The sequence below is a fragment of the Equus asinus genome, chromosome 1 (assembly GCF_041296235.1).
Source record: "Equus asinus isolate D_3611 breed Donkey chromosome 1, EquAss-T2T_v2, whole genome shotgun sequence".
NCBI classification, from domain to species: domain Eukaryota; kingdom Metazoa; phylum Chordata; class Mammalia; order Perissodactyla; family Equidae; genus Equus; species Equus asinus.
The window spans coordinates 167,855,900-167,871,769 of record NC_091790.1 but is presented as its reverse complement, the minus strand read 5'-3'; positions in this window follow the sequence as shown (position 1 = coordinate 167,871,769).

Genomic DNA, 15,870 nt, shown 5'->3' with positions numbered 1-15,870 from the left:
TGCTGATATTCTTCGTAAAGTATCCTAAAATTTATCAATACACTCTCAGGATTCCGTGGATATTTGACTGGGGCTCCCACAACCTGCATAGTTTTTTCTTTTTTAAATTAAGCAATGGTCTTGAGTTACTTTGTGAGTGAACGTAACATCTGCCCAGCTAGCCAGCGAAGTGTGAAAAGACTTTTCAAGGATAGGAAAAACTGCCTTTACTGTTATTTTCCCACTACTTCAGCTTCTTACTTTTGAGGTCTAGGTTTTACCAGAGCTGTTAGTAAAAGACAGGTAATAGAAATTTTCACTACTTTTCCTTCTGCTTAGCATGCTCTGAATATCTAGTAACCCAGTCCCATGTTTCTAGGTCAATTTCCTCATAATCTCATCGGAAAGACTTATCTCCATATTTTGCCTCTTTAAACAAAGCTTTAGCTACTTTAAACAAAGGATTTTGCTACTTTAAACAAAGAATAACTAGACAGCCATCCTGGCATCAAATCCTCATTTTTTTATCCTTTCTCTTTGTCAAAAATGCCTAGCCATTGAGATTCCTGAGACTGGAAGAAAATTCTGCTTACAGTGCCAATTGGATTTAATACAAAGACTGGATTGTTGAATCAGATTCACACAGATCAGAGATCCTACACAGTATCCAACTGTTTTCATCATTTCCAGAATACAGGTACTTAAAAAAAGAGGAGAGAGGCATCCAAATCTGCCAGTGCTGCTCTCTAGATTCTTTCTTGCTGCATTGGATACATTCTGGCCCAGATTTAACATGAGGTCTCTAAGTTGTCCTGAAGGCTGTCGCTTACCCAAAAGGGAATGAATTTGGTCATGAAACATCCCCATTTTGTTCACTAGTAATTACAAACCTTAAGTAACATTATTCCAAGAAGTCATCTTTCATAAATCCATAGATGTCAGGGCTGTTTTTCATAAGCCATACTATTATATTCCAGTACATTCTACTAAATACATTCCATAGATAAGGACTTTCCCACTCTGGTTTCAAGGAGATATTATTAGCATGTTTGCAGGGGGATTTAATCAGGTCATCTTTCTTTTTTTGCTACAATGTCTTGTGATCAAGAAAAAGAATTCTTTCATTCCCCAGCTGAAAGCTCAACACCTCCTAACACCATGCAACCTCTACCAACTCTGTTATTTTTTCAACCTGGTAGCAACTTCTCTCTGAAAGGCCTTGTGGTCAGATTTCCCTGACACACGGAGTATTCTTTAAGTCTATAGATTCATGTTTTCTTCCATTTCTGGGAAATTTTCTTTGACTACAACTGTAAATAAATTTGTCTTTTTTTTTTGAGGAAGAGTAGCCCTGAGCTAACATCTGCCATCAATCCTCCTCTTTTTGCTAAGGAAGATTGTCACTGAGCTAACATCCATGCCCATCTTCCTCTACTTTATATGTGGGATGCTGCCACAGCATGGCTTGGTAAGTGGTGTGTAGGTCCACACCCAGGATCTGAACTGGCGAACCCTGAGCCACCAAAGCAGAACGTGTGAACTTAACTGCTGTGCCACCGGGCTGGTACCTAACTCTAAATACTTTTTATCATCAATATGATTATCTCATAATAACAATATAAGTACATTGGCTTTTCTTTCCTTGACATATTGTGATTATCACAATTTTCCTTCACACAATTCCAAGTTATTCATGTGAATTTAACTTTTTTTCTTTTCTTTCTCTTCTATCCACTATTTGTCTTACTTCAGTTTTCAGCAAGTTCAGCTTTTTTTAAAGTTTTAATTTAACTTTCATTTCTATAACATTTTAGATTTTCTTCCACTTCTTTCTTGAGCTGTCAGTCGTGTATTAATAATTTATTCAACAAATACAATGTCTATGCTGTTAGCATGCATTTTGCAGAATTAATTTTTATAACAAATTTAAAATAACTTTCAGAACTAGTGGTACTAAATATCTGGCTTCTATGAAGTCAACAGGAATTGAAGAAGGCAATTACGTAAGTAAATCTTTAATGTAAAATACTTGTTGAAAAACTAAAGGTAAGAGCCATAATGGACTTTTGCTCATAGGATTTTCTTTGAGCTGAGAAAACATGATTAAATTATACCGAATTTAATTAGGAACTCTGTATTAGGATTAATTGGTACATTTTATTTGGCAATCTTAACTCATTAACCCACATTTATTTAATCTATTTAAGGAACTTTCCCACGGAAGTAAGATAAAATGCTCAGAGGTTGAGTGACTTAATAGAAATAGTTGCGTAAGTTCACAAAAGAGCAAGTATTACACATGTTAAGCACTGAATCTAAGTTTTTAAAGTTAATAATTAGTAATTAGTATCTACGAGTATCACAAAGAAAGAAAGTGAAAGAAATTCTGTATAACAATAGCCTGGACAGTACAATTTATTTCTAAACCTGGTCATTTCCTGCACTGCATTTGAAACTGCTGATTACATGCAGGATTTAAATAAGCCAGTCTAGTGGTTTGATTACTTTCAACGAAATACCACACTGTCAAGGTTAGAATTTCTAAACCTTCTTTAGAATGCCTAATAAGAACTGTAGGTTTCAAATTCGTTGCCACAGTATAAAATGTCTTTAACTTAAATGCAAAATCTAAACAAAAGTCTGTATTTCATGTTTGTTTTTTTTTTTTTTCTTAAAAATCCCTAAGAAGGAGTTTGGGAACTAACATTCTGAAGAAACTAGAATGTAGTGGGAGACACACTTTTAGGTAGGGTGAAGGAATGTTGAAAAGTAATAAACTTAACGAGAAATTTAACTTTAGAAAAATACAGGAGAGGTTGATGAAAGTGAAAATAAAACTGGTTAGTAAAACAATAAAGTATATGATGTTGGTGTAGAGTATATTTCCTGATACACAAAAATATCTGAAGAATATTTTTATGACACCTACTTTATATGCTATTTATATCAGTATTTGAAAACTAGTTCGATTTCCTGTAAAACTGAAGCACAGAAAAGTTTTATTGAGAAACCATTGGGAAGAAATCAGGTTCAACTGTGTATTTTGTGTACAGCTTCATTTGAAAATAGCACTGTTAAATGATAAAAATTTCTAAGATTGTAGGTATACTCAATAGTAAAATAAAATGAAAGCTCAAAGCTCATGAGAAAAAAAGTTTTCATTCAATATATTTTAGATCATTTGATTTTAGAACTGTAGCTTGTGATACTGAGGGGTATGTGTGTGTGTGTGTGTGTGTGTGTGTGAGAGAGAGAGAGAGAGAGAGAGAGAGATTCTTACATCTAGGGCCATTGCATTAAATAAACAATCTTTCTATTGAAGTTTTGCAATGGTGCATCACTTGTCTTCTTAGGTGCATTCAACAAATGAGCAACTTGTGAGTTCCATGTGAGGCCTTTAAATGCTCAAAACAATTTATAAACCTTAGTAGGACTGGTAACCAGGGAAAATAAAAGATATTTTGGTATTAGGAGGGCTGTCAAGAGAGTCATTCAAATGTTTACTGTTTCATCTTAAAGGGAAAAAGATTGGCTGCTTCAGAACTGATAGATAGCAATCCCTTAAATAGCAAATCATAAAGATCAGGTCATTCTTTATTGTTCTCTCGGGAGCCTGGCCTGACTACCTGAGTCCAACTCCAAGACCATGTCTTGAAGGAGAAGGCAATGAAAACTGCATGCAATTTGTGCTTCTGGAGGTTGTCATAACATTTTTGGACTGTTACTTAATGTTTTAATTTTAAAACCATGTATTTTAAAATATACTACCTCTTAAATAAATTATATTTTTTAAAAGCCTCAGAATTTACTATTTACCAATGGATCTACTCAATTATCTACATCTCTTGCTGATTAAATTTGGTATGAAGCTCTTTGATATGGGTCAGAGAATAATTATCCTGTCACCCAAAATGAGTTTGGGCTCTGTGTTAGTTCGCTAGGGCTGTCATAACAAAGTACCACAGACTGAGTGTCTTAAACAACAGAAATTTGTTTTATGACACTTCTGAAGGCCACAAGTCCAAGATTAAGGCATGAGCAGGGCTGAATTCCTCTAAGGCCTTTCTCTGCTTGTAGATGGCTGAATTCTGCTTTTGTCTTAATATGATCTTCCCTCTGCGTGTCGATGTTTTAATCTTCTTTTATAAGGACACCAGTTATATTGAATTAGGGCCTATACAGATGACCTCATTTTACCTTAATTACCTCTTTAAAGATCCTTTCTCCAAATACAATCACATTGTGAGGTTCTAGGGGTTATAACTTCAACATTTGAATTTCGATGAGTTATAATTCAGCCCATAAAAGGCCTTGGTTTTAATTCAACGGTCTTTAAGAGTCTTTGATTCCACTTGAAGTCTGTGTTTAAAATTACATAAGATCACTGGATCGATGTCTTCTAATGGGTCGTAAATGATTTCATCATTGAATGTTGTTTTAGTCAGGATTCCCTAGAGAGACAGAACCAATAGGATATATATATATATAAAGATATTTATTTTAAAGAATTGGCTCACATGATTTTGGGGGCTGGCAAGTCCAAAATTTGCAGGGCGAGTCAAGAGACTGGAGATCCAGGAATTGCCAATGGAGCAGTACAAATCCCACGGCCTTCTGTAGAATTTCTTCTTGCTCAGAAGAGGCCTGGCTTTTTGTTCTAGTCAGACCTTGAAGTGATTGGATGAGGCCCACCCATGTTACGGAAGGCAATCTGCTTTACTCAAAGTCCACTGACCTAAATGTTAATCTCATCCAAAAGCACTCTCACAGAAGTACCCAGAAAAATGTTTGATCAAATATCTAGGCTCAAGGATCCAACCAAACTGACACAGAAAATTAATAATCACAAATATAGACTCAGAACAGGAGCTAATATTTATTAGTCGACTATAATGTGATGAACACTATGTTAAGCAAGTAAGATATTTAATTATTACTTTTTTTTTTTACCAACAGAGATGCTAGATACTTGAAATCACAGTAGAAACATGCCAGCCTTCCTGTGATATCAGTTGTCCACAAAGACTTGTAAGAATAAACATAACTTTCATATTGAAATAAAAATGAATATATAGTAGAATGCATTGCAATATACATAAGCTTTTGGGTGTGCTTACAAAGTCCTGAGACCTGTGGTTCAGACTTGTAGTAATGTTTCAAAATCACAACTCTTGCTACAACATTACAACATTGATACATTACTACTCTTAATACCTTTGCTTCTTTCCTATTTTTTAGCATCTTAAAATTCCAGGGTGTTGCAAACTCAAAGAACCTTCTTATTTATGCCCTTATGTCTTCACAATCTTTACTTCCATCAACTCTCTCTTTCATGTCATTCAAAGTTATGCATAATATGCTTCCTGCAATATTGTTATTCTTCATTGTGAAACTCCCCAAGTGAGGGTATGGCATAGTATTTCTTCTGTTCTGATTGCTTTTCAAGTAAAATACTCTTCATATGTTCTCATCTTTTACTCCTTATAGAGAAAAGGAAGTGATAATCACAAAGAGGGAAAAGAAGAAGATAGAAGCTGAGAACCCCCGCATATTAATACAGTATCCTTCAATAGTGACATAAAATTTAAAATTTCAAATAAATTTTGAATTCATTTTTAGCTTTCCTTGCAGAGGTCCAACTGCATTTGCTCTCTTTTGCCCCTAGGAGGACCATAGTGGAAAAGTTGGGAACCTCAGACAATTTATACTTCACAAGTATTAGTAGAGGAAGTCACGTATATTCTCATTTTACATAGGAGCACACTGAGATTCTAAGTTGTTTTAAAAGTTATCCAACTCTGTCATTGATAATACAGCCAAAAGCCAAACCCAAATCTATCAGACTTCTCAGACTGTGTTCTAGTTTCGTTTTGCTGAATCACTCTCCGCACTAAAAGAGGCAACAGAGCCTTAAGGAGGAGAAAATTAACCTAAGTCTCTCGTTTCTTTTTGTCTCAAACAGAAATTATTTGTTTCTGTTTTTGAGATATGTTGTGTGTGTGTGTGTGTGTGTGTGTGTAGCAAGAGAAGTGGAAAGAAAGAAAATAAATAGAAAATTTCACTATGAAAACATTTCAGTACTTTTACTGAAATAAGGGTATGTATTGGGAATGTCAAGGGGAAAAACCAAATTATTTTCTAAATTGAAAGCCAAAAAATTATAATCAGAGTGTAGAATTGAGGGTAACCTCAGTGGTTTATTTTTTATAAACAAATGGGGAGTATTTGGGGAAAAATTATTACAAACTGGAATTACTTATTTTTTGTTACCTTGAGTGGTACTTTATATATTCAAACCATACAATTAGTTCAATAACCTTGTGGTATTTTCTTTTAATGAATTGAAACTGTTCAATGTTTTGTTTTCTGTCACTAGAGTCATTAAGCTTAAGTATTTTAATTTACAGAAGACAAGGCATAGGTGAGTTCAGAAGACTAGAGATATCTATGATATGGAAGTGAAAAGATTCATCTGATCCTATAGCTGATGCATTAAGCTTTTAGTTTCTTTGGTCAGAAATACATTTTTGTTAGCACATAAATATTAAGGAAGATTGGGAAGTCAATAATAAAGATTTTAAAAACTCATCTGGTGCAGAAATCCCGTATGAGACTAAACACAAATAAAGACTGAAAGTTTTGAGCAAAATGATTCTGTCAAGACTTTGGCACAATTATTACAAATATCTCAAAGTTGTTAGTTTAACTGAATAGTAAATTAACTGGCATCTTACATTTGCCAAGATTGAGTGATAGCTTTTAGCTTCCAATTAAAATATATTTTTTATGACCTAAGAAAGTACTTGCCAAACTACCTATCCATAATTCAAAGAACTGGCAAAGCAAAAATGTGAATTGGGATATTTACATGTTTCTCTGTCCATTCATAAATTCATGAAGTTCATTAAGTAACAGTACATTCTAAAAGCTTACTTGCTGAGTGATTTTAGGAAGATGTTATCTATAGATGTATCATAGAGCAAAACAATTATCAGGAATTATTCAGGAATAAATAATTCTGGATCGACATATTTTATGAATAATACAAATAGACATACAATATTTTAGAGCAATACCAAGTATTTGGCAAATGTTAATCCAATTGCCAACAACATTAGAATTCTCAGCCTCCCTTAAGATTTCAATTCTCCTAATGCTTCTGGGTCACCACAGCAAGAATTTGATCATTGATAACTCCGTGTTGCTTCAATGCCTCCTGAAGTGGGAGGTATTGGTTGTCTTAGGTCTCATTCTCAAACTGACACAGTACTTTGAGAAGCCTCTTAAGAGAGTTTGCCATCTCTAGATCTATGTAATAGCTCTGAACTACAGGAATAAACAATCATACACCTTCTCAAGTAAAACATCTGTATTTTAACTGCTTTCATATTTCCTGTAAGAGTTTTCTTGAAGGCTCATTCTTCTTCTCTGGGTTCCTTCCAATCATTATCAGAAATCTATCTTTTATTATCCATCACCCTATGAACATTTCTCACTGCACTGAGTTGTACAATTCCTAATCTGGCTCCATCTTCCACCGCCTCTCTTCTCTCACACCCAAATATTTCCGTGGTGCTCTTTGAAACTCATGATTTCTCATCACCAGACTGCCCTATTTTCTAAACTGTTTCTTGTAATATTCCCTTTACCTATTTGCTCTAGTGGAAGTATTGCTGTACCCTCAAGATATTTCTCCCCTACAATTCTCTCAAGAGGTGTTTGCTTTATTTCACTCATAGCATAATTACTACAAAGCATAATTTGGTGGTAATCAAAATTTTGGGTGATGATATTTATTCTTCATTATTACTTTGAAGTAATTTTTCCTTCATACTTCAAAAATTGCAGGTCCTTCAAAAAGTGTATATTCAGAACTTTCTTCTTATTACACCTGCTTGTTACCATCATTTACACACGTCTTCTTGGTGACTCCTTCTCTGTGTTAATCAGGGTTGTCTACAGAAACAGAACCAATAGAAGACAGTCTGAAAGCTGGAAGGTTTGAGAGCCAAGAAGAGTTGATTTTTCAGCTTGAGTCCAGATGACAGGAAAACCCTGATGTTCCAGCTCAAGTAGTCAGTAGGAGTTTCCTCTTAGCCTTTTTGTTATATTCAGGTCTTGACTTGATTGAATGAGTCCCTCCTCAAAAGGGAGGACAATCTTCTTTACTCAGTCTATAATTCAAATGTTAATCTTATCCAGAAGTGCTCTCACAGACACACTCGGAATAATGTTTGACTGAGTGTCTGGACATACTATGGCCAGACACATGAAAGCATTATACCCTCCTAACCAAAAATTTTAGCTCTGGATCACTCTTTTTTTCTTCAGCATTTTCCTCTCTTCATTCTAGATGATCATTCTAGGTGATCATTTAACCACCACATAGATACATTTCTAATGTCCTAGCTTCTTATTTACTTAATCTCCTTTATTACAATATTCTTTCCATCTTTTCTACTTTAACCTTCCTTGGCCATGTTCGTACCTAGATCTTCAAAATTAAATTTCTATGTGCCTTAGGGCAATGCTTCTCAAACTTTAATGTGTGTAACAATCACTTGGGGACTTGGTTAAACTGTAGTGCAATTTAATAAGACTGGAGTGGGGTCTTAGAGTATGCATTTCTAACAAGATCCCAGGTGGTGCCGATGCTGCTGGTCCATGGACCCACAGTTTGAATAGCAAGGTATTTGGGTACTTACTAGCTGCTGACTTGATAAAAGGACACCAGCCACGAGTACCGAAGAAGAAATTTTTAATTGTTTGTCCCGTAACAGTTTAGAGGTGGACAATCTAGTTTGGAGTGACAGCTCTATCTCTTAGGTCATTCAGGGACCCAGATTTTTTCCCTGATACCGTTATACCATTCTGTACAGGTGTATCCTCATTCTCAGGATGGAAGCTGGGTCTCATATGTATGCATTATAGACTATGAGAATTTATTTTTTGAGGAGGGCAGGGTAGAGAGTCCAGGCAAGTGGTTTTCTCTTATGGAGATGATCTAGAGGTAGCTCCCATTGATTCTATAGCCACCAATAGCTTCAAGGAGGGCTGGGAAATATTATCTGCAGCTTGACATCTGTGTACCTGCACGAAAGTGGGGCAAGTCTATTGCTACAAGAAAGAATGAGATTATGGATTTGGGGGAACTGTGGGTAGTCCCTACCATTTTACTGTGATGGTTAACTTTATGTGTCAACTTGACTGAGCTAAAGGATGCCCAGATAGCTGGTAAACATTATTTGGGTGTGTGTCTGAGAAGATATCTTTGGAAAAGATTAGCACTTAATTAAGTAGACTGAGTAAAGATGACCTGCTCTCACCAACGTGGGCAGGCATCATCCAATCCACTCAAGACCCAAATAGAACAAAAGGCGAAGGAAGAACTTATTCTTTCTCTCTTCTTGAGCTGGAGTACGCATCTTCTTCTGCCCTGGGACATTGGAAGTTCTTGGGCTTTCGGACTCTAGGACTTACACCATTGGCTTCCCCAGTTCCCAGGCCCTCACAATCAGACTGTATTATACCACCGAATTTCCTGGTTCTCCAGCTTGCAGATGGCAGATGGTGGGACTTCCTAGCCTTCATAACCACATGAGCCAATTTCTATAATAAATATCCTTTTATATCCATCTATCTATCTATCTATCTATCTATGTACCTGCCTACCTACCTGTCTATCTATCTCCTATTGGTTCTGCCTCTCTGGAGTACCCTGACTAATACAATCACCAATATTAGCACTACCTCTGAAATCTTGAATTCAATCAGTCCATGCTATCCAGCACCTCCCATTTTTCCTACCTAACGTACCACAGAGCCAATAATTTTCAGGCTTCTCATCCATTGCCTCCACCACTTTATCATTATCCATTTATTCCTCTCTAAGCCTCCTAAATTTTATTTGTTGCCATCTTATATTCTATAGTTCAGCATTATAATTGCTCTCTGTAAATACTTTTTTTATATTTTTTGATGAGGAAGATTGGACTTGAGCTAACATCTGTTGCAAAACTTCCTGTTTTATTTTTTCTCCCCAAAGCCCCGGCACATAGTTGTATATCCTAGTTGTAGGTCATTCTGGTTCTTCTATGTGGGATGCTGCCACAGCATGGCCTGATGAGCGGTGTATAGGTCTGCACCCAGGATCCAAACTGGTGAACCCTGGGCCACCACAGCAATGAGCACAAACTTAACACTTGGTCATGGGTCCAGCCCCTGTAAATATTCTTAGTGCCTTTTTCTCCTCTCTTTTGCTGTCATTTTTATGTGAAAAAAATTGCAAATGAGGCCATTCAGGACCCAGCTGAAATGTTAGTTCATCAGAAAGTCTTACCTGACCACCCAATCTGAAATAATCCTGGCTCACATGCCTGGTTAATTCTCTAATTCTGATTTTAACTTTTTAATAACACTTATCAATACCATGCATTGTGTTATATATTTGTGTATTTGTTTGTTTTCTGTCTCCTCCATTAGAACTACATGTGGACAAAGATTTTATTCTGTTTACTGCTGTTTCTCCAATGTGAAAAAATACCTAGCATAGAATAATGCTCAGTAAATATTTGTGAGTGAATGAATTAAATACACTGGGAAGGAGGAGAAGAGGGTATTTTATTCATTCAATTCAATTTTATGTTGGCTTATAATATATACAAATACCTACACATATATGTGTGTGTGTGTCCATTAATACACATACAGAATAAAGCTAAACGGAACCTTGAAAATTACCTTATCTAAATTACTAATGGTGCAGTTAAAACAGTTGGATGAGTTTCTCTATAATATCTTTAAATTAATACTTCAACTCAATGAAAGGCATACTATTATTAGACCATGTTTCCCCTTGTAATAGAAATAATGTAATAGAGATACAAATATTCTCTTGACTGGAATTCTTTAACTAAAATGACATTTAATACTAATCAAAATAAAGAATCAAATTATTAAAACATGAATCATATGGTTACCATGAGATACAATATCACGGACGACTCCCAAAAGGTAGGAGTCAGAAAGCAACAGACTGATCAACCACATGTGCCCAAGCCTGGGAAGGCTTCAGGCTCTGCTGCAGTTACCATCATCTGCCTTTCCCAGTTCATTTGTCCTGGGAGAGCAGGGCTTCTGTGAACAAATTAGCCTACTGCTACATGGAAGAGGCCATAATAGACATTGGGGAACTGCAGGTAGTCTTCATTACAGACCTATCCCCTCTGATTGATGCCTCACGCTCAGGCACGCTCAAAGATTTCAATTCAATAGGCAAACTTCATTTAGCAATGAATATTGAGATTTCAAGGGGCCATAGGACATAATTACCCCTAAGATGTACCTTTATTCTCTTATCTACAACACAAAAGTCAACTTCTTGGCACACTCTACCAATTCATCATGAGCGAACCCTAAAGTAGATTTCAGCTTCCTCTCTCACCAATCTAGTCACTGCAACTTTTGCTGTTCTCTGAAACCTAGTCCTTACTCTTGAGCCTCTGTGCTTTTGCCTGCATTGTTCCCTCTGCCTTGAATTCCTTTTCTCATTCTACTTCATATTTACTTTTTCCCAAATGTCATCTTTTTACAGAGACTCCCCAAGTAAAACAATCTGCTTTATTGCCCTCACTTAGCACTTCAACATAGACATCTGTTTTGGTGTTTTTCACACCATTTTGTAATTATTTGATTACTGTATCTCATTTTCTAGCTACAGAATGAATTTCTTGAGGTAGAAACACGATCTTCTGCATTTTTTTGTAGCCAAGCTCACTATCAAATTCTTTTGATGAGAGAGCTCTCTTTTCATTTCACAATGAGAAATTAAAGAATTAAAAGTAAAGATCTTTGTTGATTTAAGGCCTAATATCTGTTTGAGATGGAACCTTGATTGAAACTAATTTATAGTGAACAATACTTTCTCAGTTACCAATATGGCCAAGCTATCCTCATTACAAGAGCAGGAAGCTCTGGGAGCAGAGCTCACCAAGGATCAGAAACAGTGGGGAGAGGGCCCGGGAGGATGAATCATAGCTATGCTGACTTGGGATGATTTTCAGAAATGTGGTTATTCCTGCCAAAAGGATTATCATTCCTGGAAGATTCTGTAATCAAGAAATTACCCTAGGTAGTAGCTGTGTTACATTTAAAATAAAATTTAATGTATTTGTTAGTTTATGCTTTGAAAGTTTGGAAAGCACAGAAAAGTAGAAAGATAAAAGTTAAAAGTCATATAATTCCACCTCTCAGACTGCCACTGTATTGGCATTCTGGTTTCTTTACTTCCAGCAGTTTTCAGTTCATATTCAATGTATAAGAATTCTCAATGATTTAACATTATGAATTAATGTTTTATTTAATTTTGTCAATTTGTTAAGCAGAATGGTATTGCATAACTATTTTAATTGATAGTTATAGAATTTGTTTCCAATATATTTTTGTGTTTAATTAGATTATTTTGCATACATTGTTCCAATTTATTCTGGTTTTTCAAAATTGTGAATAAATTGCTACAAAATGTTCTGGTAATAAAACTTTAGTTATAAATCCTCCTAAATTAGAGTGTTGTACCAAACAAAACAGAATTGCTTGGATTCTAGAAATTAAAGTTGAGCTTCACAGAGACTAAAAGTGAATCCTAAGAAGTACATATTATAGCTATGTTTGCAAAGGAAAATAAATTAGAAACTTCACAAGCAATCACGCATTTCAATAAAGAAAAAAGTCTTTAAAAATACCACAAGTGTTTTATTTCCCACCTTTCTCCACTATTTCAGAGGCTCAGTCAGGACTTTCCAACTCATTTGTTGATTATAGGAACTCCCAAAATCCCACTGGGGGTCAGAGAACACTTTCTGATTAAAAAAAAACAAAAATAAAAAGATTGCAGTTCCTCATAGGGCCATAAAGGTGAATGCAAAGCAAAAATATCTTATAACCTAAAAATCCCAGTCACAGTTAGCTATAGAGTCCCCTATTTACGTCAGTACAGAGCAGGGAGTCTGGGATTTCTATGTACTTGTTTAGAAAGGAAGCGCTGTCTTCTAATTCCAAATGTAATGAATTCTAATTCATTAGATGGAATCTCTGCAGACCCCCAGAGAGATAAAAACAAATATCATGCCTTAAGTTTGCACTCTGAGTAGTTTCTAAGCAAGAAAGTAACTTTAGAGTTCTACTTTAAAAACCAAGCTGGGTATTGCTAGGTTCAAGTAAAAGAGAAAAGCTTTGCAAAGCATAAAATTTAAATTCTTCCATGTGTTGACATTAGGGCCAGTACCGAAGATGAGATAAACCTCTGTTTAATCTTCTGATTTTCTAGTTAATATGGGCTATGTGAATAGCAGTATTTACTTTCTCACACAAAGATAAATACACAAATAATTGATTTCCGTGGTAAGGCAATGGTAATTCCTATAATATTCTTGATGACACTAATTTTTATGTACTGTAATTTTTCTTTTCCTAAGGGGAAAGAATCCATGACCAGAAGTTATATGTCCATTGATTAAAAGGTCAAATGTGAAAGTATCTATTAAATTTTTACAATAAAAAAATCAATGAACAGTATGACTAACTGGCATATATAACTCATTTAATCTCTTCTTGAAAATCTGGATCCTCTGAATTTAGGGTGTTGCTTTTGATGCTGATATCATAGGCAGTGCTAAAATCATTTGGCAATATACCATTTTCCTGGTACTGCTCATATTCTTTAGAAATTATAGATAAAAGGACTCCAGATCTGTTAGTCATTTAGGTGAGAAGGATATATATCTTTCTCAAATAGAGAACAAGCTAGGGACTGGGAACTTTTTGAGGAAATTCCAGGGTAACACCATGAAAATTATCGTGATCGTAGCATAAAATAGTGTCAAAAAGGGGGATGGGCATGAGGCATGGAGGGTGAGAGAAAGAAAGAGGAAACATGAGTCTTTTCCATCTTGCTCTGCCTGTCACCCTGTGGCACGTTAAGTATCAGGCAAAGTAAAAGGATGTAATTGAAAAGCACCAGGCCAGCAAATGTGAATGTTCTGCACATTAAGTGTCGAGAAACCATGCAAAATGGATTGAGGAGAATGTCAACAAGCAGTGTCACTGGAGGAATTTGGCAGTTTCTCACTTTCCTTACAGTACTCCTCTGTTATGTTCATTTTTCATGGGAGGGATATATTATTCTTGTGATAATGCTATCTAAATATTGTTTTGTAACTTTTGTGTAATTTTAGAACGCAAAAACTGTAAAGGTTAATTGATGTTCTTCATCATCTCTTGGAAATTTTGTCTTTAATGTAGTGGTATTTTCTCCCAAACAACCTAGATTTCTTTGCAAATAATTTATTTTTTTCTGATACAATCCCTGTCACACACAATATACATAAGCAATATTTTTTTCATGCTCTTCTGTTGATAGTTTCCAGTTGAAGCAACGTATTTTTCTTTAATTTTCAAAGGCAGGACAATAACAAAATGTATGACTTTCTCACAAGGAAGCCATGCATATCACTGCAATATAAAGAAGGGATCAAAGTAGACATTAAAATAAGATTATATCAAACTAAACCTCATAGTGAAACAAACGGTGCAGAGCTGTAATATTCGTGTTTCCTCAAAATTGCTGTACATATAAGAGATCTATCAAGCTGCTAAAGATGCCTTATTTTGCCTCCTTTTTGGCAAGAAGGCTCCCACCAATAATAGTTATAAAATTTAAAAAGTGTAATTTGTAGTTTAGTGAAGCTCTCTCAGAATTGCTTCATTTGAAAAGTTTTGAGATGCTTATATTACTAATCAGGAGAAGTAGCTACTATTCTATCAGTTTTCCTCCTTTTCTCTCTAGTAAAGTCCCCTTCGTAAGTAATTACATCATTTTCCTTATATATGTTTCCGGGTTTCAATGTGTCATGCACTCATTTTTTATTTCACAAGCAATGATTATAAAACAGTAAAAACATGATTCTTTTAAATATGAAAATATAATAATCCAAATCAACGTAATATTCATGAATGTTGTATATATGCATATGTTTGTATATGGACATGTGTGCATATATGTATTATTTATGTTTACTTATATATATTTTAATTTATATATCCATTTGTTTATATTTATTTTATCTATATATTTCTATATATATATTCCTTCTGTTGATCCAAGCATTTTGGAACTACTCTCGCAATAGGATAAGGAGATAGAAATTGTTTTCATTTTTTATAGTTAAAGTGAAATTTTTTGCCAAAAATCAACCTTGTTTCTCAAGATGGACTTCAAATAGCTTTTCATTGTTAAAAGAAACAGAAGTTACTTTTAAGTTGTAACATAATACAATTTAGTAGTCTAAGAAATATGCTGTAACCAGAGTAATGGAAAGAATATTTTAGACTAAGGAATAGGATGTCAGGATTTGGTCTTGATTTTGCACTATCTCACTTTGTGACTTTGAATAAGGCATTTTATCTTTTTATCTTCAGTTTCCTCATCTATAATAACAAAAGAAGGCTGAATTAAATTGATGTATCTACTGATTTTTAAATTCTAAGATTCTGTTTCCTAAAAACAATTAATAGGCCACATATCATAATTACATCTTGTTGTTTGCATCCTAAAATCATCTTGTCTTTGATTCTCATATTGCCCCTAGAAGTTTTTTTTCATTTTTTTAATTGAGGTAACATTGTTTTATAACATTATATAAATTTCACGTGTACATCACTGTATTTCAATTTCTGTGTAGACTACGTCATGTTCACCACCCAAACACTAATTACCATCTGTCACTGTACAGATGTGCCCTTTTACTCCTTTAACCCTTTCTTCTCACCCCTTCTCCTCTGGTAACCAACAATCTAATCTCTATATCTATGTTCTTGTTTGTTGTTGTTGTTGTT